Source organism: Procambarus clarkii, chromosome 85 (genome assembly GCF_040958095.1).
Source record: "Procambarus clarkii isolate CNS0578487 chromosome 85, FALCON_Pclarkii_2.0, whole genome shotgun sequence".
Classification (NCBI taxonomy): domain Eukaryota; kingdom Metazoa; phylum Arthropoda; class Malacostraca; order Decapoda; family Cambaridae; genus Procambarus; species Procambarus clarkii.
The window spans coordinates 18,994,088-19,017,550 of NC_091234.1; positions in this window are offsets into that span (position 1 = coordinate 18,994,088).

Genomic DNA, 23,463 nt, shown 5'->3' on the forward strand with positions numbered 1-23,463 from the left:
ACAAGTCAAGCCTGGCCTCGGGCCGCTCCAAGCAACAGCCTGGTGGACCAAACTCTCACAAGTCAAGCCTGGCCTGCGGGCCGCTCCAAGCAACAGCCTGGTGGACCAAACTCTCACAAGTCAAGCCTGGCCTCGGGCCGCTCCAAGCAACAGCCTGGTGGACCAAACTCTCACAAGTCAAGCCTGGCCTGCGGGCCGCTCCAAGCAACAGCCTGGTGGACCAAACTCTCACAAGTCAAGCCTGGCCTGCGGGCCGCTCCAAGCAACAGCCTGGTGGACCAAACTCTCACAAGTCAAGCCTGGCCTCGGGCCGCTCCAAGCAACAGCCTGGTGGACCAAACTCTCACAAGTCAAGCCTGGCCTGCGGGCCGCTCCAAGCAACAGCCTGGTGGACCAAACTCTCACAAGTCAAGCCTGGCCTCGGGCCGCTCCAAGCAACAGCCTGGTGGACCAAACTCTCACAAGTCAAGCCTGGCCTGCGGGCCGCTCCAAGCAACAGCCTGGTGGACCAAACTCTCACAAGTCAAGCCTGGCCTGCGGGCTGCTCCAAGCAACAGCCTGGTGGACCAAACTCTCACAAGTCAAGCCTGGCCTGCGGGCCGCTCCAAGCAACAGCCTGGTGGACCAAACTCTCACAAGTCAAGCCTGGCCTCGGGCCGCTCCAAGCAACAGCCTGGTGGACCAAACTCTCACAAGTTGAGTCTGGCCTGCGGGCCGCTCCAAGCAACAGCCTGGTGGACCAAACTCTCACAAGTTGAGTCTGGCCTCGGGCCGCTCCAAGCAACAGCCTGGTGGACCAAACTCTCACAAGTCAAGCCTGGCCTGCGGGCCGCTCCAAGCAACAGCCTGGTGGACCAAACTCTCACAAGTCAAGCCTGGCCTGCGGGCCGCTCCAAGCAACAGCCTGGTGGACCAAACTCTCACAAGTCAAGCCTGGCCTCGGGCCGCTCCAAGCAACAGCCTGGTGGACCAAACTCTCACAAGTTGAGTCTGGCCTCGGGGAATAGAACAACTCCCAGAACCTCATCCAGGTACAAGAAGGTGAACATTGCCTGTTCTTCTTGGATTTCACTTGTTTGTATAAACCTTCACTTGTAAGTTCAAGTCTAATACTAGCCAAGTTTTTTGTTATTTTGATTTTGCGTATGTGAAGAAATATATTGTATTTATATTTACTGCATATCTTTGTTTCATTGTCATTTCTAAAGTCTGCTATGATAGCTTCAGCGTCTGATCTGTGTCTTCTGTCTTCATTCTATTTAATTACCTGTTCTCTGCTAGGGTATTGATGTCTACCTAAACATTTTAGTCGTTATTTGCCCTGTGTAGTGACGTCTGTGTTCTCTCTCAAAGTTAGTTCTCTATGTTTCATGTTTTCTGTTCATCTTCAGAAGAACAGATTTCCAGCAGATTTCGTGCGGTCGACAGTCTAGTGTTCTCTTAATTGCGTGGGAGTCTTCGTAGTTAAGACACTTCCCTATTGAACTAGGGGTTCACCATAGCCCGTGCTGCTTCGAACTTTTTGTTACAAGTAGAGACTCTTCAACAACAACAACATATTGAATGTGTGACATTCTAAGCATAGTTTCTATGCAACAAGCGAGAAGGGTTACTCAATAAATTCAATTTTAATAATAAAAGGATAGACTAGGAGAAAATAAACAGGGAACTTACAAACATTCAATGGGAAAATGTTCTAAGTAATAAAAATTCTACACAAGGAATAGAAAAACTGACTTCTGAAGCCTATGAAGTCTGTCTGAAACATGTTCCTTTGAGGAAAGCCAGAAAAAAACTACAAGCAGATATTAACAAAGTTTTCGACTGGGCAGCAGAAAATAACATGATGTTTAACAGTGATAAATTCCAGGTACTCAGGTACGGTAAAAATGAGGACCTTAAACATAATACAGGGTACAAAACACAATCAAATTTGCCCATAGTAGGAAGGCATCATGTCAAGGATTTGGGAATAATAATGTCTGACGACCTAACGTTTAGGGAGCATAACCAAACAAATATTGCGTCAGCCAGAAAAATGATAGGATGGATTACGAGAACTTTCAAATCCAGGGATCCCATCACAATGGTTGTACTCTTCAAGTCACTTGTGCTGTCCCGTCTCGAGTACTGCTCAGTACTCACTTCCCCCTACAGAGCAGGAGAGATTGCTGAAATAGAGGGAATACAGAGAACATATACGGCACGCATAGACGAGATAAAACACCTAAATTATTGGGATCGTCTCAAAGCTCTCCAAATGTACTCTCTAGAAAGGAGACGAGAGAGATACCAAATAATATACACATGGAAAATACTGGAGGGCCAGGTCCCAAATCTACACAGTAAAATAACAACGTACTGGAGTGAACGATATGGAAGAAAATGCAGAATAGAACCAGTGAAGAGCAGAGGTGCCATAGGCACAATCAGAGAACACTGTATAAACATCAGAGGTCCGCGGTTGTTCAACGTCCTCCCAGCGAGCATAAGAAATATTGCCGGAACAACCGTGGACATCTTCAAGAGAAAACTGGACGGTTTTCTAAAAGAAGTTCCGGATCAGCCGGGCTGTGGTGGGTATGTGGGCTGCGGGCCGCTCCAAGCAACAGCCTGGTGGATCAAACTCTCTCACATAGTGACGGGTAGAAGGCTCTTGAGGACCTACACAAGAGCTGACAATTAGGGGACCTAAATCAGGTGATCAGTTGTGTAGTCAGCGACCCCCACGTCGCACTGGTGCTCTGCCTGTGTGTGTGTGTGTGCACATGTGCGTGTGTGCGCGCGTATGTGCGTAAGCGCGTGAGCTCGTGCGAAGCCATGGCTGTGTGGTGTACGGGGGGGGGGGGGAAGGGAGGGGGTGTTCTTCAGTACCCCTTGCATATGCTTATGCAAATTTGACAAAGGCGTATGATTAGAGGGTCGCTCTGATGCTGTGTCAGATCTTGGGTCTGTACGTTAGTGTGTGGGGGGGGGGGGTGAGTTTACTTAGTTGTATTCACCTAGTTGTGCTTGCGGGGGTTGAGCTCTGGCTCTTTTGCCCCGCCTCACAACTGTCAATAAAAAATTTTTACACACACACACACATACACAAACACACACACACACACACACACACACACACACACACAGGAGGGTGGAGGCTGACTCCATACACAGTTTCAAGTGTAGATATGATAGAGCCCAATAGGCGCGGGAACCTGTACACCAGTTGACTGACAGTTGAGAGGCGGGACCAAAGAGCCAAAGCTCAACCCCCGCAAACACAACTAGGTGAGTACACACTCCCAGGAAGCAGCCAGTAACAGCTGTCTAACTCCCAGGTACCTATTTACTGCTAGGTGAACAGGCCATCAGGGTGAAACAAACTGTTTTGTTTTCCATTTGTTTTCCGCCATCGCGCCGGGGATCGAACCCCGGTCCCCAAGATTACGAGTCCTGAGTGCTGTCCACTCAGCCACCAGGTGCAATGGTGTGTGTGGATGAGTGTGTGTAGGCCTTACCTATCTTGTACTGGTTCCAGGGACCTATACCCTCACGGCCCGGTCTCTGACCAGGCCTCATGGTTTGTGTTCAGGTCGGCGAGGCTATTAGACGCCGCGGGTCACAGTCAGACGTGAATCACAGTCTGGTCGATCAGGAATCTTGTGCAGCGGTTTACCAAGTTCTCTTTTGAGCACATGTAAGAGTTCCGATTACGTTCTTACTGAACGTTCCTGCCGAAAAGGTTCAGACATGATTAAAACTTAATTACAAGAATAAATGATATAGCATTAATAACAAGATGATGAAACTACTCATCAGATGATGAATGCACATCAGCCACGTGATTGTGACTCATCATCTGAAGAATAATTGATGCCTGTCAGTGAACAGGCATTCACTATCTATCATTCACTATCTTCACTATCACCACCTCGGTCACTATCACAGACAAGGTAGTCACCATCTCACAATTAATAAATCTGAAACTTAGGGGATATTGAGAGGATGGTGACAGCACTAATTGTCTGTCTGTATTTGTTTTCTGTTTATCACCCTTCTCTGTATAGTGTATTAATACAGGGGGGGCGGGAGTGGTAGTTGGTATAAGGATTCTATACATTCTTAAATATTGTATTTTGGTCTGTTTCCAAGAGTATTATTAATTATCCGGAGCTGTGAGAAGCATGTTTGGTAACACTTATTTTTTGCTCCTTTCAGGTATGTTGTGGTTCAAGCTAGCCAGGTGTGGGCCAGCCTGGCCCGGGGTCGTGGCCCCTTGGCCCGGGGTCGTGGCCCTATGGCCCTGGGTCGTGGCTCCATGGCCCGGGGTCGCGGCTCCATGGCCCGGGGTCGTGGCCTTATGGCCCGTAGTCGTGGCCCGCCTGGCCCGGGGTCGTGGCCCTATGGCCCGGGGTCGTGGCTCCATGGCCCGGGGTCGTGGCCTTATGGCCCAGGGTCGTGGCCCTATGGCCCGGGGTCGTGGCCCTATGGCCCGGGGTCGTGGCCCCATGGCCCTAAGGGTCGTAGCTCCATGGCCCTAAGGGTCGGGTCATCCCTACTACCCGTGTCTACCAACTTACACACACACAGCGGGGGTTCATTCACAGCCTAATGGTCCACGGTTTGAGTCTCACCACAGGACGAAAACGTTTGGGCACGTTTTCTTTCACCTAATGCATTTCATAACCTTACTACTAAATGAACACACATATCAGGTCAAACGAAACATTGCCCAATGATTTTTTGGTTTCCTTTATAACTAAGTCGCGAACATTCATCATACATGAGTCATTCATCATACACGAGTCATTCATCATACATGAGTCATTTATCATGCAGACGATGAATCACAACGTGATATGATGATATGCTGCCCAAACCACTCACCAAAAGATGAGGAGACGGCGACGTTTCGGTCCGTCTTGGACCAAGTTAACAAGTCAACTGTCTTGTTAATGGTCTAAGAGGGACCGAAACGTCGTCGTCACTTCGTCTTCTGGCGTGTGTTTAGGTCTCTCAACACTGATGTGTGTCTTGAGTACCCGTGGCGCCTTGTGGTATGATGTATACCCATGGTGTGTACCCATGGTGTGTACCCATGGTGTGTACCCATGGTGTGTACCCATGGTGTATACCCATGGTGTATACCCATGGTGCGTACCCATTGTGTAGATCCATTGTGTGTACCCATTGTGTATACCCATTGAGTATACATAGTTACTATACCAGTGATGTTGACTTAGGAGAATGGGGGGACCCTCAACTCGGCACCATCATATTATATAATGTGTAAATATGCCACCCATTATTATATAATATACAGGTGTGCACCCATTATTATATAATATACAGGTGTGCACCCATTATTATATAATATACAGGTGTGCCCCCATTATTATATAATATACAGGTGTGCACCCATTATTATATAATATACAGGTGTGCACCTATTATTATATAATATACAGGTGTGCACCCATTATTATATAATATACAGGTGTGCACCCATTATTATATAATATACAGGTGTGCCCCCATTATTATATAATATACAGGTGTGCACCTATTATTATATAATATACAGGTGTGCACCTATTATTATATAATATACAGGTGTGCACCCATTATTATATAATATACAGGTGTGCCCCCATTATTATATAATATACAGGTGTGCACCCATTATTATATAATGTACAGGTGTGCACCCATTATTATATAATTCACAGGTGTGCACCCATTATTATATAAATTATATAATGGTTCACTAATTATAGCGTATATATATCAACACGACAGAAGTTATAGTTTACATGTGTGTTAATGGGTGTTACGGCCCTCTCGGGACGCAACGGGGTTCTTACTCTGATGTCGTTAGAGGAAGTTGTATCCGGCCCCAAGCCAGTAGTGGCTTTCAAGGGATGAGATCCGTGACGCAAGTAAAATAAAAGGGGAAGGGAAATAAAGTTAAGAACTTAAGATTATAATTTACCATCACCATATAAATAATATATATAAAAGAGTGCACAGGGGGAGGGGTATTAACACTGTACAGGGGAAATACACAATCGTCTTCTCCAGACGCTGGATCCTAATACTCGGTGCTGAGTCCTCGGTGCTCTTGATCCTCGTGGTCTCTTGACGAATCCTTCGACCAAGCTGAGTCTACCCTGGCCATAGGTCAGCCCAAAACACAGGTCCACTAGGGGCACCGCCGTGGAGGCCGTCAACCACAAGTCCAGCAGGTCTGCTGGCAGGTTCCGGATCAGCAAGGCTGGTCAGGCCACTCCACGGGCGATATTAGGGTAACGCCCTAGACAGGAGCCTCGTGTGATACCACAAATCACTCTCCTGTCCTCAGTACCCCAGTGGGTAATCTTCTCCAGCAGTCGGTCCCGGGTATGACGATCCTTCTACTGCCACTCCACTGGCAGGGTAACACCACAGTGTTCTTCCGGGGGGACGACTTCACAGCTGCTGCAGCAAAGCACAAGGTATGGAGACGGCTGCCTTGGGTAGACTGACTCAACTTCCATCACAGCAGTCCCAGGTCGACTCTGTAAGCAGACACGTCATCAATAACTGGGACACACTAAGGCACCTCACTTACAGGCTCAGACACAAACGCCCACCTATCCACTCCATAGATGGCGCTGGTGTCTGAGCACCACCTCACCAGAGGTCAGCAGCGGCTGTGTTGAGCGCTGAACCGGACTGGAAACTGGCCCTCGAGGCCAGTACACGTCGTCCTCACCAGGTGTCGTCGTCCGTTTGGAGGGGGTTTCGGGAGCTGACCCACAGATGGCGCGGTCGTCACTGCTCCGGGCTCGGACGCTGGATCCGGGTTCGTAACAATGGGTAATGTTAATGGGTATGTTATGTCCAGATGTGTTGCCTGGTCAATACTTATCCTCTTGGTCAATACTTGTTCTGGTCAATACTTATCGTTCGGGTCAATACTTCTCGTCCGGGTCAATACTTATCGTTCGGGTCAATACTTATCGTCCAGGTCAATACTTATCGTCCAGGTCAATACGTATCTGTAATCATCGTCTCTCCCGTACACTAAACAACGGTCAATATTTCTTTCTCTACGCTCAACTTACGCTATAAGCTTGACAGGCGCGGCGGCCAGAGGGCCAACCTTGACAGGTGCGGCGGCCAGAGTGCCATCCTTGACAGGCGCGGCGGCCAGTGTGTCAACCTTGACAGGCGCGGCGGCCAGAGTGCCAGCCTTGACAGGCGTGGCGGCCAGAGTGCCCGGGGCACGAGGGCAGGCTGACAGGTGCCCGGGGCACGAGGGCAGGTTGACAGGTACCCGGGGCACGAGGGCTATATGTCAGCCTTGCCCCCCCGTCAACCGTCAAGGAGCCACAAGCTGCTGGATCATACTCACCACTGATGACTGACTAACACTGGTCACTGCTGGCCATAACAGTGCCAAAGCCTCATGTCCAACCCGCCTCACTGCCCCTCGAGTTGGTCACAGTAAACTGGCCAGTAAAGTGGTTAGTTTGGTGGCCAAGAAACTTTTATCGTGGCGGCGGTCATTTTGACCGCGGGGAAGGGAACTTGTGAGCCGTTGACCAACGGAAAACTTGGCCCATCATATTTCAAGTTCGGCGTCGTAACTGCTGATAACAATTTGTACGGGGCTCTTATCTCTTGAGCCAGTTGATGTAACGGGGCTCTTATCTCTTGAGCTAGTTGATGTAACGGGGCTCTTATCTCTTGAGCCAGTTGATGTAACGGGGCTCTTATCTCTTGAGCCAGTTGATGTAACGGGGCTCTTATCTCTTGAGCCAGTTGATGTAACGGGGCTCTTATCTCTTGAGCCAGTTGATGTAACGGGGCTCTTATCTCTTGAGCCAGTTGATGTAACGGGGCTCTTATCTCTTGAGCCAGTTGATGTAACGGGGCTCTTATCTCTTGAGCCAATTGATGTAACGGGGCTCTTATCTCTTGAGCCAGTTGATGTAAGATGGTCCGTGATGGCCACGACGGGGTAATTGGTCGTTCACTGGCGTCTCTGGGGGGGGGGTCATCCTCCCCCACCAGGCACTCAACCCCCTCTATCTGCGGGCTCACCATAGCCCGTGCTACTTGGAACTTTTGTTCCTGGTAGCAAATCTTAAACAAGAATAACAAACCCCCTCTATCACCCTCCTCTCACTTCCCCCCCTCTCACCCTTAGAATATCTCCCTCTTACCCTTAGAATACCGCCCCTCTCACCCTTAGAATATCCCCCTCTCACCCTTAGAATACCGCCCCTCTCACCCTTAGAATATCCCCCTCTCACCCTTAGAATATCCCCCTCTCACCCTTAGAATACCGCCCCTCTCACCCTTAGAATACCGCCCCTCTCACCCTTAGAATATCCCCCTCTCACCCTTAGAATACACTGTGTCTCAACTTTGAGCCTCGAACAAGATCCTATAAATCGTCACTCCATATCTTACTAGGCACTTAATCCTAAGACACTTAAATACTTCTTCAAGATCTCAATAAGAATGTGAGGCCCTCAAGTGCTTTTTGGGAACCTGGAGTGCTTCCTCGAGGGCTCAGATGGCCAGGACAGCCTTCAGGGAGGGGGGGCTGCCCGCCCCCACTCCCATGGGGGAAGGAATGGTGCCCAACCACTTGTGGACGGTCGGGGATTGAACGCCGACCTGCATGAAGCGAGATCGTCGCGCTACCGTCCAGCCCAAGAAGGTGATTGTTTGGGGACGACCTCGTCGCTGCCACTCAAGACGTGAAATCAACCCTTGTTCCTGTGTGTGTGAGAAATATTGGGTGTCTGTCTGTGTGTGTTGAGAGGCTAGGCGTCCTCCCAGCAACCCCCTCCCACCAACCCCCTCCCACCAACCCCCTCCCACCAACCCCCTCCCACCAACCCTCTCCCACCAACCCTCTCCCACCAACCCCCTCCCACCAACCCCCTCCCACCAACCCTCTCCCACCAACCCCCTCCCACCAACCCCCTCCCACCAACCTCTCCCACTAACCCCTTCCCCCCAACCCCCTCCCACCAACCCCCTCCCACCAACCCTCTCCCACCAACCCCCTCCCACCAACCCCCTCCCACCAACCTCTCCCACTAACCCCTTCCCCCCAACCCCCTCCCACCAACCCCCTCCCACCAACCTCTCCCACTAACCCCTTCCCCCCAACCCCCTCCCACCAACCCCCTCCCACCAACCCCCTCCCACCAACCCCCTCCCACCAACCCCCTCCCACCAACCCCCTCCCACCAACCCTCTCCCACCAACCCTCTCCCACCAACCCTCTCCCACCAACCCCCCCTTCCATCAACCCCCTTCCATCAACCCCCTCCCACCAACCCCCTCCCACCAACCCCTTCCCCCCAACCCCCTCCCACCAACCCTCTCCCACCAACCCCCTCCCACCAACCCCCTCCCACCAACCCCCTCCCACCAACCCCCTCCCACCAACCCCCTCCCACCAACACCCTCCCAGCAACCCCCTCCCACCAACCTCTTCCCAGCAACCCCCTCCCACCAACCTCTTCCCAGCAACCCCTTCCCAGCAACCCCCTCCCACCAACCCCCTCCCACCAACACCCTCATACCAACCCCCTCCCACCAACCCCCTCCCACCAACACCCTCCCACCAACCCCCTCCCACCAACACCCTCCCACCAACACCCTCCCACCAACACCCTCCCACCAACACCCTCATACCAACCCCCTCCCACCAACCCCCTCCCACCAACCCCCTCCCACCAACCCCCTCCCACTAACACCCTCCCACCAACCCCCTCCCACCAACCCCCTCCCACCAACCCCCTCCCACCAACACCCTCCCACCAACACCCTCCCACCAACCCCCTCCCACCAACACCCTCCCACCAACCCCCTCCCACCAACACCCTCCCACCAACCCCCTCCCACCAACACCCTCATACCAACCCCCTCCCACCAACCCCCTCCCACCAACCCCCTCCCACCAACCCCCTCCCACCAACCCCCTCCCACCAACCCCCTCCCACCAACCCCCTCCCACCAACCCCTCCCACCAACCCCCTCCCACCAACCCCCTCCCACCAACCCCCTCCCACCAACCCCCTCCCACCAACCCTCTCCCACCAACCCTCTCCCACCAACCCTCTCCCACCAACCCCCTCCCACCAACCCCCTCCCACCAACCCCCTCCCACCAACCCCCTCCCACCAACCCCCTCCCACCAACCCCCTCCCACCAACCCCCTCCCACCAACCCCCTCCCACCAACCCCCTCCCACCAACCCCCTCCCACCAACCCCCTCCCACCAACCCCCTCCCACCAACCCCCTCCCACCAACCCCCTCCCACCAACCCCCTCCCTCCAACCCCCTCCCACCAACCCCCTCCCACCAACCCCCTCCCACCAACCCCCTCCCACCAACCCCCTCCCACCAACCCCCTCCCTCCAACCCCCTCCCACCAACCCCCTCCCACCAACCCCCTCCCACCAACCCTCTCCCACCAACCCCCTCCCACCAACCCCCTCCCACCAACCCCTTCCCACCAACCCCCTCCCACCAACCCCCTCCCACCAACCCCCTCCCACCAACCCCCTCCCACCAACCCCCTCCCACCAACCCCCTCCCTCCAACCCCCTCCCTCCAACCCCCTCCCACCAACCCCCTCCCACCAACCCCCTCCCACCAACCCCCTCCCACCAACCCCCTCCCACCAACCCCTTCCCACCAACCCCCTCCCACCAACCCCCTCCCACCAACCCCCTCCCACCAACCCTCTCCCACCAACCCCCTCCCACCAACCCCCTCCCACCAACCCTCTCCCACCAACCCTCTCCCACCAACCCCTCCCTCCAACCCCCTCCCACCCAACACCATTTGTTCCCGCCTCCACCGGGGATCGAACCCGGAACTTCAGGACTACGAAGCTGAAGTGCTATCCACTCAGCTATGAGGCGCCCTTTACGGGGCCTTTACAATACCATACAAAGTTGTCGCTTTGTAAAAGATGTTTTTCCACTTTAAAAATTTTAATGATGGAGAGAAAATTTGAAGTCTCTGAGCCGTCACTCAAGCGCCGTTCTGGACGTCAGTGTTAACGAGCACTTGACCCTTGACGATGGTTGGCTGCTGGTAATAGGTGAGTGAAACATTACGAGAATTGGTCGTCCAATATGGGAAGAAAGTGAAGCTCTTTTGCAATCCTATTTCCAGTATGATGAGTTGAGGGTTGAGGCTGCTGGAGCAGTCAGTGCTTGACTAATGTGGACACCCAGTTGTGCTTGTGGGGGTTGAGCTCTGGCTCTCTGGGCCCGCCTCGCAACTGTCAATCAATTAACTCCACACACACACACATACACACACGACACACACACATACACACGCACACACACACACACACACACACACACACACACACACACACACACACACACTCACACACACACACACACACACACACACACACACACACACTCACACACACACACACACACACATACACACACACACACACGTAGCAGCCCGTAACAGCTGTCTAACTCCCAGGTACCTATTTTACTGCTAGGTGAATATACGCATCAGTGTGAAAAAAACTCTGCCCATTTGTTTCCACCATCGCCGGGGATCGATCCCCAGACCCTAGGATTGCGAATCCCGAGCGCTGTCGACTCAGCCACCAAGCCCCCCTAATATGCTAAGGTTGATCTCCGCTTGAGCGTTAGGTCTCCCTTCATCTAACTCAAATGAGATATTTTTTGTGCCTATTTTATATTTATATCGAATACGTTAAATATTAGACACAATGTTATCGAAGAAATAATAAATATGAGAGGATTTATTTGGAGTGAACGAAGTCAAATGGAATAGAGTGAAAGGTCTGCCAGCCAGTCCTGGGGCCAGATTCACGAAGCAGTTACGCAAGCACTTACGAACCTGGGGCCAGATTCACGAAGCAGTTACGCAAGCACTTACGAACCTGGGGCCAGATTCACGAAGCAGTTACGCAAGCACTTACGGACCTGGGGCCAGATTCACGAAGCAGTTACGCAAGCACTTACGAACCTGGGGCCAGATTCATGAAGCAGTTACGCAAGTACTTACGAACCTGGGGCCAGATTCACGAAGCAGTTACGCAAGTACTAACGAACCTGGGGCCAGATTCACGAAGCAGTTACGCAAGCACTTACGAACCTGGGGCCAGATTCACGAAGCAGTTACGCAAGCACTTACGAACCTGTTCATCTTTTCTCAATCTTTGGCGGCTTTATTTACAATTATTAAACAGTTAATGAGCTCGGAAGCACCAGGAGGCTGTTTATAACAATAACAACAGTTGATTGGCAAGTTTTCATGCTTGTAAACTGTTTAATAAATGTAACCAAAGCCGTCAAAGATTGAGGAAAGATGTACACGTTCGTAAGTACTTGCGTAACTGCTTCGTGAATCTGGCCCCAGGTTCGTAAGTGCTTGCGTAACTGCTTCGTGAATCTGGCCCCAGGTTCGTAAGTACTTGCGTAACTGCTTCGTGAATCTGGCCCCAGGTTCGTAAGTACTTGCGTAACTGCTTCGTGAATCTGGCCCCAGGTTCGTAAGTACTTGCGTAACTGCTTCGTGAATCTGGCCCCAGGTTCGTAAGTACTTGCGTAACTGCTTCGTGAATCTGACCCCAGGTTCGTAAGTGCTTGCGTAACTGGTTCGTGAATCTGGCCCCAGGTTCGTAAGTACTTGCGTAACTGCTTCGTGATTCTGGCCCCAGGTTCGTAAGTACTTGCGTAACTGCTTCGTGAATCTGGCCCCAGGTTCGTAGGTGCTTGCGTAACTGCTTCGTGAATTTGGCCCCAGGTTCGTAAGTACTTGCGTAACTGCTTCGTGAATCTGGCCCCAGGTTCGTAAGTACTTGCGTAACTGCTTCGTGAATCTGGCCCCAGGTTCGTAAGTACTTGCGTAACTGCTTCGTGAATCTGACCCCAGGTTCGTAAGTGCTTGCGTAACTGCTTCGTGAATCTGGCCCCAGGTTCGTAAGTGCTTGCGCAACTGCTTCGTGAATCTGGCCCCAGGTTCGTAAGTGCTTGCGTAACTGCTTCGTGAATCTGGCCCCAGGTTCGTAAGTACTTGCGTAACTGCTTCGTGAATCTGGCCCCAGGTTCGTAAGTACTTGCGTAACTGCTTCGTGAATCTGGCCCCAGGTTCGTAAGTACTTGCGTAACTGCTTCGTGAATCTGGCCCCAGGTTCGTAAGTACTTGCGTAACTGCTTCGTGAATCTGGCCCCAGGTTCGTAAGTACTTGCGTAACTGCTTCGTGAATCTGGCCCCAGGTTCGTAAGTACTTGCGTAACTGCTTCGTGAATCTGGCCCCAGGTTCGTAAGTACTTGCGTAACTGCTTCGTGAATCTGGCCCCAGGTTCGTAAGTACTTGCGTAACTGCTTCGTGAATCTGGCCCCAGGTTCGTAAGTACTTGCGTAACTGCTTCGTGAATCTGGCCCCAGGTTCGTAAGTACTTGCGTAACTGCTTCGTGAATCTGGCCCCAGGTTCGTAAGTACTTGCGTAACTGCATCGTGAATCTGACCCCAGGTTCGTAAGTGCTTGCGTAACTGCTTCGTGAATCTGGCCCCAGGTTCGTAAGTTCTTGCGTAACTGCTTCATGAATCTGGCCCCAGGTTCGTAAGTACTTGCGTAACTGCTTCGTGAATCTGGCCCCAGGTTCATAAGTACTTGCGTAACTGCTTCGTGAATCTGACTCCAGGTTCGTAAGTGCTTGCGTAACTGCTTCGTGAATCTGGCCCCAGGTTCGTAAGTACTTGCGTAACTGCTTCGTGAATCTGGCCCCAGGTTCGTAAGTACTTGCGTAACTGCTTCGTGAATCTGGCCCCAGGTTCGTAAGTACTTGCGTAACTGCTTCGTGAATCTGGCCTCCTGGTGAGCAGTAAAGCGCACAGCCAAAGTTTAGGATCCTATTAAAGTTCTTCCTGTACACTTTACTGACAGGGATTCCTCTCATTAATCTCCAGCTCAATCTAAGTTTTTTTTTATATAAATAAAAACAATAATATTGTGCGTGTACTCACCTAGTTGTACTCACCTAGTTGTGTTTGCGGGGGTTGAGCTCTGGCTCTTTGGTCCCACCTCTCAACTGTCAATCAACTGGTGTACAGGTTCCTGAGCCTACTGGGCTCTATCATATCTACACTTGAAACTGTGTATGGAGTCAGCCTCCACCACATCACTGCCTAATGCATTCCATTTGTCAACCACTCTGACACTGAAAAAAATATTTCTAATATCTCTATGGCTCATTTGGGCACTCATTTTCCACCTGTGTCCCCTAGTGCGTGTGCCCCTTGTGTTAAATAGCCTGTCTTTATCTACCTTATCAGTTCTGAGAATCTTGCATGTGGTGATCATGTCCCCTCTAACTCTTCTCTCTCCCAGTGACGTGAGCTTTGATTCCCGTAGTCTCTCCTCGTAGCTCATACCTCTCAGCTCGGGTACTAGTCTGGTGGCAAACCTTTGAACCTTTTCCAGTTTAGTCTTATCCTTGACTAGATATGGACTCCATGCTGGGGCTACATACTCCAGGATTGGCTTGGCATATGTGGTATACAAAGTTCTGAATGATTCTTTACACAAGTTTCTGAATGCCGTTCGTATGTTGGCCAGCCTGGCATATGCCGCTGATGTTATCCGCTTGATATGTGCTGCAGGGGACAGGTCTGGCGTGATATCAACCCCCAGGTCTTTCTCTCTCTGACTTGAAGTATTTCATCTCCCAAATGATACCTTGTATCTGGTCTCCTGCTTCCTACACCTATCTTCATTGCATTACATTTGCTTGGGTTAAACTCTAACAGCCATTTGTTCGACCATTCCTGCAGCTTGTCCAGGTCTTCTTGAAGCCTCAAGCTGTCTTCCTCTGTCCTAATCCTTCTCATAATTTTGGCGTTGTCAGCAAACATTGATAGGAATGAGTCTATACCCTCTGGGAGATCATTTACGTATATCAGAAACAGGATAGGTCCAAGTACAGAGCCCTGTAGGACTCCACTGGTGACTTCACGCCACTCTGAGGTCTCACCCCCTCACTGTGTGTGTATATATATATATATATATATATATATATATATATATATATATATATATATATATATATATATATATATATATATATATATAATATTCATTCACCTAACAGTTCACTCTACGTATCACGTAACCTAGGATAGAAATTTGGATAAAGGAGCCTTTCAGGCACTGTATGCAACCTATGTGAGACCAAGTGTTATGTATGCAGCCCCAGGTTGGAACCCCAACTTGGCGAAAACCAGAACAAATCTATAAGATTCATAACCTAAAGGAACAGATCGCAGAGGCTAACTCCATAACTTTAAAAGCAGGTATGATAGGGAAATAGACCAGGAGTCACTGCTTTAGACAACCCCAGGACTATAAAAGGCGGGGTCCAAGAGCAGGAGGTGGACCCCCAGAAGCAACACTAGGCGAGTACACACCAACTTGAGACTAAACAAACCCCAGGGCAGTGTTGGGTGGGTTTTTAATAACCGGCGCCTTTGTTTAATGACGGTGACGTCACAGCCTCCACACAACTAGGGATTGTTGGCTGTGATTGGTGGCTGTTGGTATTGGTCCAGGCCCGGCTGGGGGAAGGGGCGTAGGGGGAGGGGCAGGGGCGTCCCCCCGTCCCTCTATCCCCCTACAAGAATGGAGATAATGTCCTTTCTCCTATAGATAGAGAAGATATCTTCCCCCCTCAACTCAAACAGGGGCCTGATAGCTGAGTGGACAGCACCCTGGATTCGTAAACCTAGGCACCGGGGATCGAGCCCCATCCCTGGAAACACAAACCTAAACTGTCTCTATTTTCCGCTTGTTACAACTTGTAATAAAGTTGTTACATCTTGGCTTTACGTGTTTATGACGTATTAGAACGTTGTTACAACGTGCTATATTGGTTGTTATAACTGGTTAGGTGGTGGTGAAACTTGTTCGAACGTTGTATCAACGTCGTAGTTTCGGTGTGTGTTTGGCGGGGCAGCGATGGCGGAAACAAATGGGCTGAGTTTCTTTCATCCTGATGTCTGGGAGTTAGCCAGGTGTGTGTGTGTGTGTGTGTGTGTGTGTGTGTGTGTGTGTGTGTGTGTGTGTGTGTGTGTGTGTGTGTGTGTGTGTGTGTGTGTGTGGGTGTGTGTGTGTGTGTGTGAGTGTGTGTGTGTGTGTGTGTGTGTGTGTGTGCTCAGTTGTACTCACCTAGTTGTGTTTGTGGGGGTTGAGCTCTGGCTCTTTGGTCCCGCCTCTCAACTGTCAATCAACAGGTGTACAGGTTCCTGAGCCTACTGGGCTCTTATCATATCTACATTTGAAACTGTGTATGGAGTCAGCCTCCACCACATCACTGCCTAATGCATTCCATTTGTCAACTACTCTGACACTAAAAAAGTTCTTTCTAACGTCCCTGTGGCTCATGTGGGTACTAAGTCTCCACCTGTGTCCCCTTGTTCGTGTCCCACCCGTGCTGAAGAGTTTGTCTTTATCCACCCTGTCAATTCCCCTGTGTGTGTGTGTTGGAAACAATCCGTTGATTGATTGACAGTTGAGAGGCGGGAACAAGGAACCAGAGCTCAACCACCTCAGCACAACAAGGTGAGCCCACCGCACCACCTCCACCAGCCCCGCGGGACAAAGGTTTAAACATTAAGGCAGAGATGAAAGTTAAAATTGTGTGGATGAGAGGCTGGCCCCCCTTACCTCAGCACTAATGTCTGCCCTGAGGGCTCCCGCGGCCAGATGTGGGGCCCTCTGGCCCACCTCCCTGGCTCTACCCACCCTGGCCCACCTCCCTGGCTCTACCCACCCTAGCCCACCTCCCTGGCACTACCCACCCTAGCCCACCTCCCTGGCTCTACCCACCCTAGCCCACCTTCCTGGCCCTACCCACCCTAGCCCACCTCCCTGGCCCTACCCACCCTAGCCCACCTGCCTGGCACTACCCACCCTAGCCCACCTCCCTGGCCCTACCCACCCTAGCCCACCTCCCTGGCTCTACCCACCCTGGCCCACCTCCCTGGCCCTACCCACCCTAGCCCACCTCCCTGGCTCTACCCACCCTAGCCCACCTCCTTGGCTCTACCCACCCTAGCCCACCTCCCTGGCCCCCCCCACCCTAGCCCACCTCCCTGGCCCCCCCCCACCCTAGCCCACCTCCCTGGCACTACCCACCCTGGCTCACCTGGCCCTACCCACCCTAGCCCACCTCCCTGGCCCCCCCCCACCCTAGCCCACCTCCCTGGCACTACCCACCCTGGCTCACCTGGCCCTACCCACCCTAGCCCACCTCCCTGGCCCCCCCCACCCTAGCCCACCTGCCGTAACCCACCACCTGCCATGTAGAGATATAAGAATATGGTTTAGCATGCAGGGGCCGGGCAAGACTGTAGTCAAGCGTCGTCAAGATCCGTACTGTGCCTGGCCAAGCTTGACGGGCCTCTGCCTGACCATTGTTAGAGGTCTGTGGTGGTTGGTGCAGGTGTGTGGTGGTTGGTGCAGGTCTGTGGTGGTTGGTGCAGGTCTGTGGTGGTTGGTGCAGGTCTGTGGTGGTTGGTGCTGGTCTGTGGTGGTTGTTGCAGGTCTGTGGTGGTTGGTGCAGGTGTGTGGTGGTTGGTGCAGGTGTGTGGTGGTTGGTGCAGGTCTGTGGTGGTTGGTGCAGGTCTGTGGTGGTTGGTGCAGGTCTGTGGTGGTTGGTGCAGGTCTGTGGTGGTTGTTGCAGGTCTGTGGTGGTTGTTGTTGGTCTGTGGTGGTTGGTGCAGGTCTGTGGTGGTTGTTGCAGGTCTGTGGTGGTTGGTGCAGGTCTGTGGTGGTTGGTGCAGGTCTGTGGTGGTTGGTGCAGGTCTGTGGTGGTTGGTGCAGGTCTGTGGTGGTTGGTGCAGGTCTGTGGTGGTTGTTGCAGGTCTGTGGTGGTTGTTGCTGGTCTGTGGTGGTTGTTGCAGGTCTGTGGTGGTTGGTGCAGGTCTGTGGTGGTTGTTGCAGGTCTGTGGTGGTTGTTGCAGGTCTGTGGTGGTTGTTGTTGGTCTGTGGTGGTTGTTGCAGGTCTGTGGTGGTTGTTGCAGGTCTGTGGTGGTTGTTGCAGGTCTGTGGTGGTTGTTGCAGGTCTGTGGTGGTTGTTGTTGGTCTGTGGTGGTTGTTGCAGGTCTGTGGTGGTTGTTGCTGGTCTGTGGTGGTTGTTGCAGGTCTGTGGTGGTTGTTGCTGGTCTGTGGTGGTTGTTGTTGGTCTGTGGTGGTTGTTGCTGGTCTGTGGTGGTTGTTGCTGGTCTGTGGTGGTTGGTGCAGGTCTGTGGTGGTTGTTGTTGGTCTGTGGTGGTTGTTGTTGGTCTGTGGTGGTTGTTGCTGGTCTGTGGTGGTTGTTGCTGGTCTGTGGTGGTTGGTGCAGGTCTGTGGTGGTTGTTGCTGGTCTGTGGTGGTTGTTGCTGGTCTGTGGTGGTTGTTGCTGGTCTGTGGTGGTTGTTGCTGGTCTGTGGTGGTTGTTGTTGGTCTGTGGTGGTTGTTGTTGGTCTGTGGTGGTTGGTGCAGGTCTGTGGTGGTTGTTGCTGGTCTGTGGTGGTTGTTGTTGATCTGTGGTGGTTGGTGCAGGTCTGTGGTGGTTGTTGTTGGTCTGTGGTGGTTGTTGTTGGTCTGTGGTGGTTGGTGCTGGTCTGTGGTGGTTGTTGTTGGTCTGTGGTGGTTGTTGTTGGTCTGTGGTGGTTGTTGTTGGTCTGTGGTGGTTGGTGCAGGTCTGTGGTGGTTGGTGCTGGTCTGTGGTGGTTGTTGTTGGTCTGTGGTGGTTGTTGCAGGTCTGTGGTGGTTGTTGTTGGTCTGTGGTGGTTGTTGCAGGTCTGTGGTGGTTGTTGTTGGTCTGTGGTGGTTGTTGCAGGTCTGTGGTGGTTGGTGCAGGTCTGTGGTGGTTGGTGCAGGTCTGTGGTGGTTGTTGTTGGTCTGTGGTGGTTGTTGCAGGTCTGTGGTGGTTGTTGTTGGTCTGTGGTGGTTGTTGCAGGTCTGTGGTGGTTGTTGCTGGTCTGTGGTGGTTGTTGCTGGTCTGTGGTGGTTGGTGCAGGTCTGTGGTGGTTGTTGCTGGTCTGTGGTGGTTGGTGCAGGTCTGTGGTGGTTGTTGTTGGTCTGTGGTGGTTGTTGCAGGTCTGTGGTGGTTGTTGCTGGTCTGTGGTGGTTGTTGCTGGTCTGTGGTGGTTGGTGCTGGTCTGTGGTGGTTGTTGTTGGTCTGTGGTGGTTGGTGCAGGTCTGTGGTGGTTGGTGCAGGTATGTGGTGGTTGGTACAGGTCTGTGGTGGTTGGTGCAGGTCTGTGGTGGTTGGTGCAGGTCTGTGGTGGTTGTTGCTGGTCTGTGGTGGTTGTTGTTGGTCTGTGGTGGTTGTTGTTGGTCTGTGGTGGTTGTTGTTGGTCTGTGGTGGTTGGTGCAGGTCTGTGGTGGTTGGTGCTGGTCTGTGGTGGTTGTTGCAGGTCTGTGGTGGTTGTTGCTGGTCTGTGGTGGTTGTTGCTGGTCTGTGGTGGTTGGTGCAGGTCTGTGGTGGTTGTTGTTGGTCTGTGGTGGTTGGTGCAGGTCTGTGGTGGTTGGTGCAGGTCTGTGGTGGTTGGTGCAGGTCTGTGGTGGTTGGTGCAGGTCTGTGGTGGTTGGTGCAGGTCTGTGGTGGTTGTTGCTGGTCTGTGGTGGTTGTTGCTGGTCTGTGGTGGTTGTTGTTGGTCTGTGGTGGTTGTTGTTGGTCTGTGGTGGTTGGTGCAGGTCTGTGGTGGTTGTTGCTGGTCTGTGGTGGTTGTTGCAGGTCTGTGGTGGTTGGTGCAGGTCTGTGGTGGTTGGTGCAGGTCTGTGGTGGTTGGTGCAGGTCTGTGGTGGTTGGTGCTGGTCTGTGGTGGTTGTTGCAGGTCTGTGGTGGTTGTTGTTGGTCTGTGGTGGTTGTTGCAGGTCTGTGGTGGTTGTTGCTGGTCTGTGGTGGTTGGTGCAGGTCTGTGGTGGTTGTTGTTGGTCTGTGGTGGTTGGTGCAGGTCTGTGGTGGTTGGTGCAGGTCTGTGGTGGTTGGTGCAGGTCTGTGGTGGTTGGTGCTGGTCTGTGGTGGTTGTTGCAGGTCTGTGGTGGTTGTTGTTGGTCTGTGGTGGTTGTTGCTGGTCTGTGGTGGTTGTTGCTGGTCTGTGGTGGTTGTTGTTGGTCTGTGGTGGTTGTTGTTGGTCTGTGGTGGTTGTTGCTGGTCTGTGGTGGTTGGTGCAGGTCTGTGGTGGTTGGTGCAGGTCTGTGGTGGTTGTTGTTGGTCTGTGGTGGTTGGTGCAGGTCTGTGGTGGTTGGTGCAGGTCTGTGGTGGTTGGTGCAGGTCTGTGGTGGTTGTTGCTGGTCTGTGGTGGTTGGTGCAGGTCTGTGGTGGTTGGTGCAGGTCTGTGGTGGTTGGTCTGAGATCCACCATTTAAGACTGCCCAAGATTGTGTATGGCTAATTAGTGTGCGAACAGCTGGGTAGGGAATGTGAAGTCTTCTAGAACCTTCTAGAATCTTCTAGAACCTTCTAGAATCTTCTAGAACCTTCTAGAATCTTCTAGAACCTTCTAGAACCTAGAATCTTCTAGAACCTTCTAGAATCTTCTAGAATCTTCTAGAACCTTCTAGAACCTTCTAGAATCTTCTAGAACCTTCTAGAACCTTCTAGAATCTTCTAGAACCTTCTAGAATCTTCTAGAACCTTCTAGAATCTTCTAGAACCTTCTAGAACCTTCTAGAACCTTCTAGAATCTTCTAGAATCTTCTAGAACCTTCTAGAACCTTCTAGAATCTTCTAGAACCTTCTAGAATCTTCTAGAACTTTCTATTTCTTTTACTAGAATATTGTCAATTAAAGATGGGGTCCGCCTCAGCGGTGACGTCAGGCGAGGACATCCTCACAGGTCACGTGATGCGCAACAACCAATGGGATTTGACCTGGGCAAGCTTTCCGTCATCGGCCTGTGATTGGCTGTGTGATCTCAGTCGGCCGCTGGCCGTCATAGGAGGAGGGGGGCAGTGCTGTCAGCTCCGACCTCCGATGACATAACTACCTCATTCCCGAGCGGCAACTGTGTATTTGGGAAGCGAGGCAGTTTAGTCTGCCCTTTACACAACAGTCCGGGTCGCTGATTGAGCTAGTTTAGAGAGAAGTCAGAGAGCAAAGGCTTTGGGTTTTAATTGGTCTTCAAGAGGAAGAATAGTTGCAAGGCTTGCAAATGATCACAGCCTAGTTACGTCAGCTGAGGAAAGCTGATCTAGGTGACCTTTGTGACCTAGAATGATTTCCTAGTTGAGGAAATTGGCCTACAGTCGCAGCTACTGTCGGTGGTAACAAGTGAAACAGTGCGATATTTTACCGTGGAGTTTTATGCCGTAACAAGTAGTCCAACCACTTGGGGTGGACGGTAGAGCGACGGTCTCGCTTCATGCAAGTCGGTGTTCAATCCCCGACCGTCCACAAGTGGTTGGGCACCATTTCCCCCCCCCCCCCGTCCCATCCCAAATCCTTATCCTGATTCCTTTCTAGTTATATATAGTCGTATTGGCTTGGCGCTTTCCCCCTGATTCTCCTCCGTAACAAGTAATGGTTGAGTTTTGAGGAGCAGCTGAAGTAACGTCTGCACCCTAGCTTGGTCACTAAGGCACTAACTTGCCCTACTGACCGCGGGTCAGGAAGGCACTAACTTGCCCTACTGACCGCGGGTAAGGAAGGCACTAACTTGCCCTACTGACCGCGGGTCAGTAAGGCACTAACTTGCCCTACTGACCGCGGGTCAGTAAGGCACTAACTTGCCCTACTGACCGCGGGTCAGGAAGGCACTAACTTGCCCTACTGACCGCGGGTCAGGAAGGCACTAACTTGCCCTACTGACCGCGGGTAAGGAAGGCACTAACTTGCCCTACTGACCGCGGGTCAGTAAGGCACTAACTTGCCCTACTGACCGCGGGTCAGTAAGGCACTAACTTGCCCTACTGACCGCGGGTCAGTGAGGCACTAACTTGCCCTACTGACCGCGGGTCAGTAAGGCACTAACTTGCCCTACTGACCGCGGGTCAGTAAGGCACTAACTTGCCCTACTGACCGCGGGCAACTTGCCCTACTGACCGCGGGTCAGTAAGGCACTAACTTGCCCTACTGACCGCGGGTCAGTTAGGCACTAACTTGCCCTACTGACCGCGGGTCAGTAAGGCACTAACTTGCCCTACTGACCGCGGGCAACTTGCCCTACTGACCGCGGGTCAGGAAGGCACTAACTTGCCCTACTGACCGCGGGTCAGTAAGGCACTAACTTGCCCTACTGACCGCGGGTCAGTAAGGCACTAACTTGCTGTCAGTAAGGCACTAACTTGCCCTACTGACCGCGGGTCAGTAAGGCACTAACTTGCCCTACTGACCGCGGGTCAGTAGGGCACTAACTTGCCCTACTGACCGCGGGTCAGTAAGGCACTAACTTGCCCTACTGACCGCGGGCAACTTGCCCTACTGACCGCGGGTCAGTAAGGCACTAACTTGCCCTACTGACCGCGGGCAACTTGCCCTACTGACCGCGGATCAGTAAGGCACTAACTTGCCCTACTGACCGCGGGCAACTTGCCCTACTGACCGCGGGTCAGTAAGGCACTAACTTGCCCTACTGACCGCGGGTCAGTAAGGCACTAACTTGCCCTACTGACCGCGGGCAACTTGCCCTACTGACCGCGGGTCAGTAAGGCACTAATTTGCCCTACTGACCGCGGGTCAGTAAGGCACTAACTTGCCCTACTGACCGCGAGCAACTTGCCCTACTGACCGCGGGTCAGTAAGGCACTAACTTGCCCTACTGACCGCGGGTCAGTAAGGCACTAACTTGCCCTACTGACCGCGGGTCAGTAAGGCACTAACTTGCCCTACTGACCGCGGGTCAGTAGGGCACTAACTTGCCCTACTGACCGCGGGCAACTTGCCCTACTGACCGCGGGTCAGTAAGGCACTAACTTGCCCTACTGACCGCGGGTCAGTAAGTAATATTAATAAAACCATATTTATAAAAGAACAATTAATATACTTTATTCATTTATTCAAAGTCTGATCCACCGGATTCACAAAGTCTGAAATGGATTTAAATAATACAAGTTAATCGTGGACACTGTAGGCTTAATTCTCCTTCCTGTCACCCCTCTTTGTGACAGATGAATATGATGACTCTTTGATGACAGATGAGTATGATGACTCTTTGTGACAGATGAGTATGATGACTCTTTGTGACAGATGAGTATGATGACTCTTTGATGACAGATGAGTATGATGACTCTTTGTGACAGATGAGTATGATGACTCTTTGATGACAGATGAGTATGATGACTCTTTGTGACAGATGAGTATGATGACTCTTTGTGACAGATGAGTATGATGACTCTTTGATGACAGATGAGTATGATGACTCTTTGTGACAGATGAGTATGATGACTCTTTGATGACAGATGAATATGATGA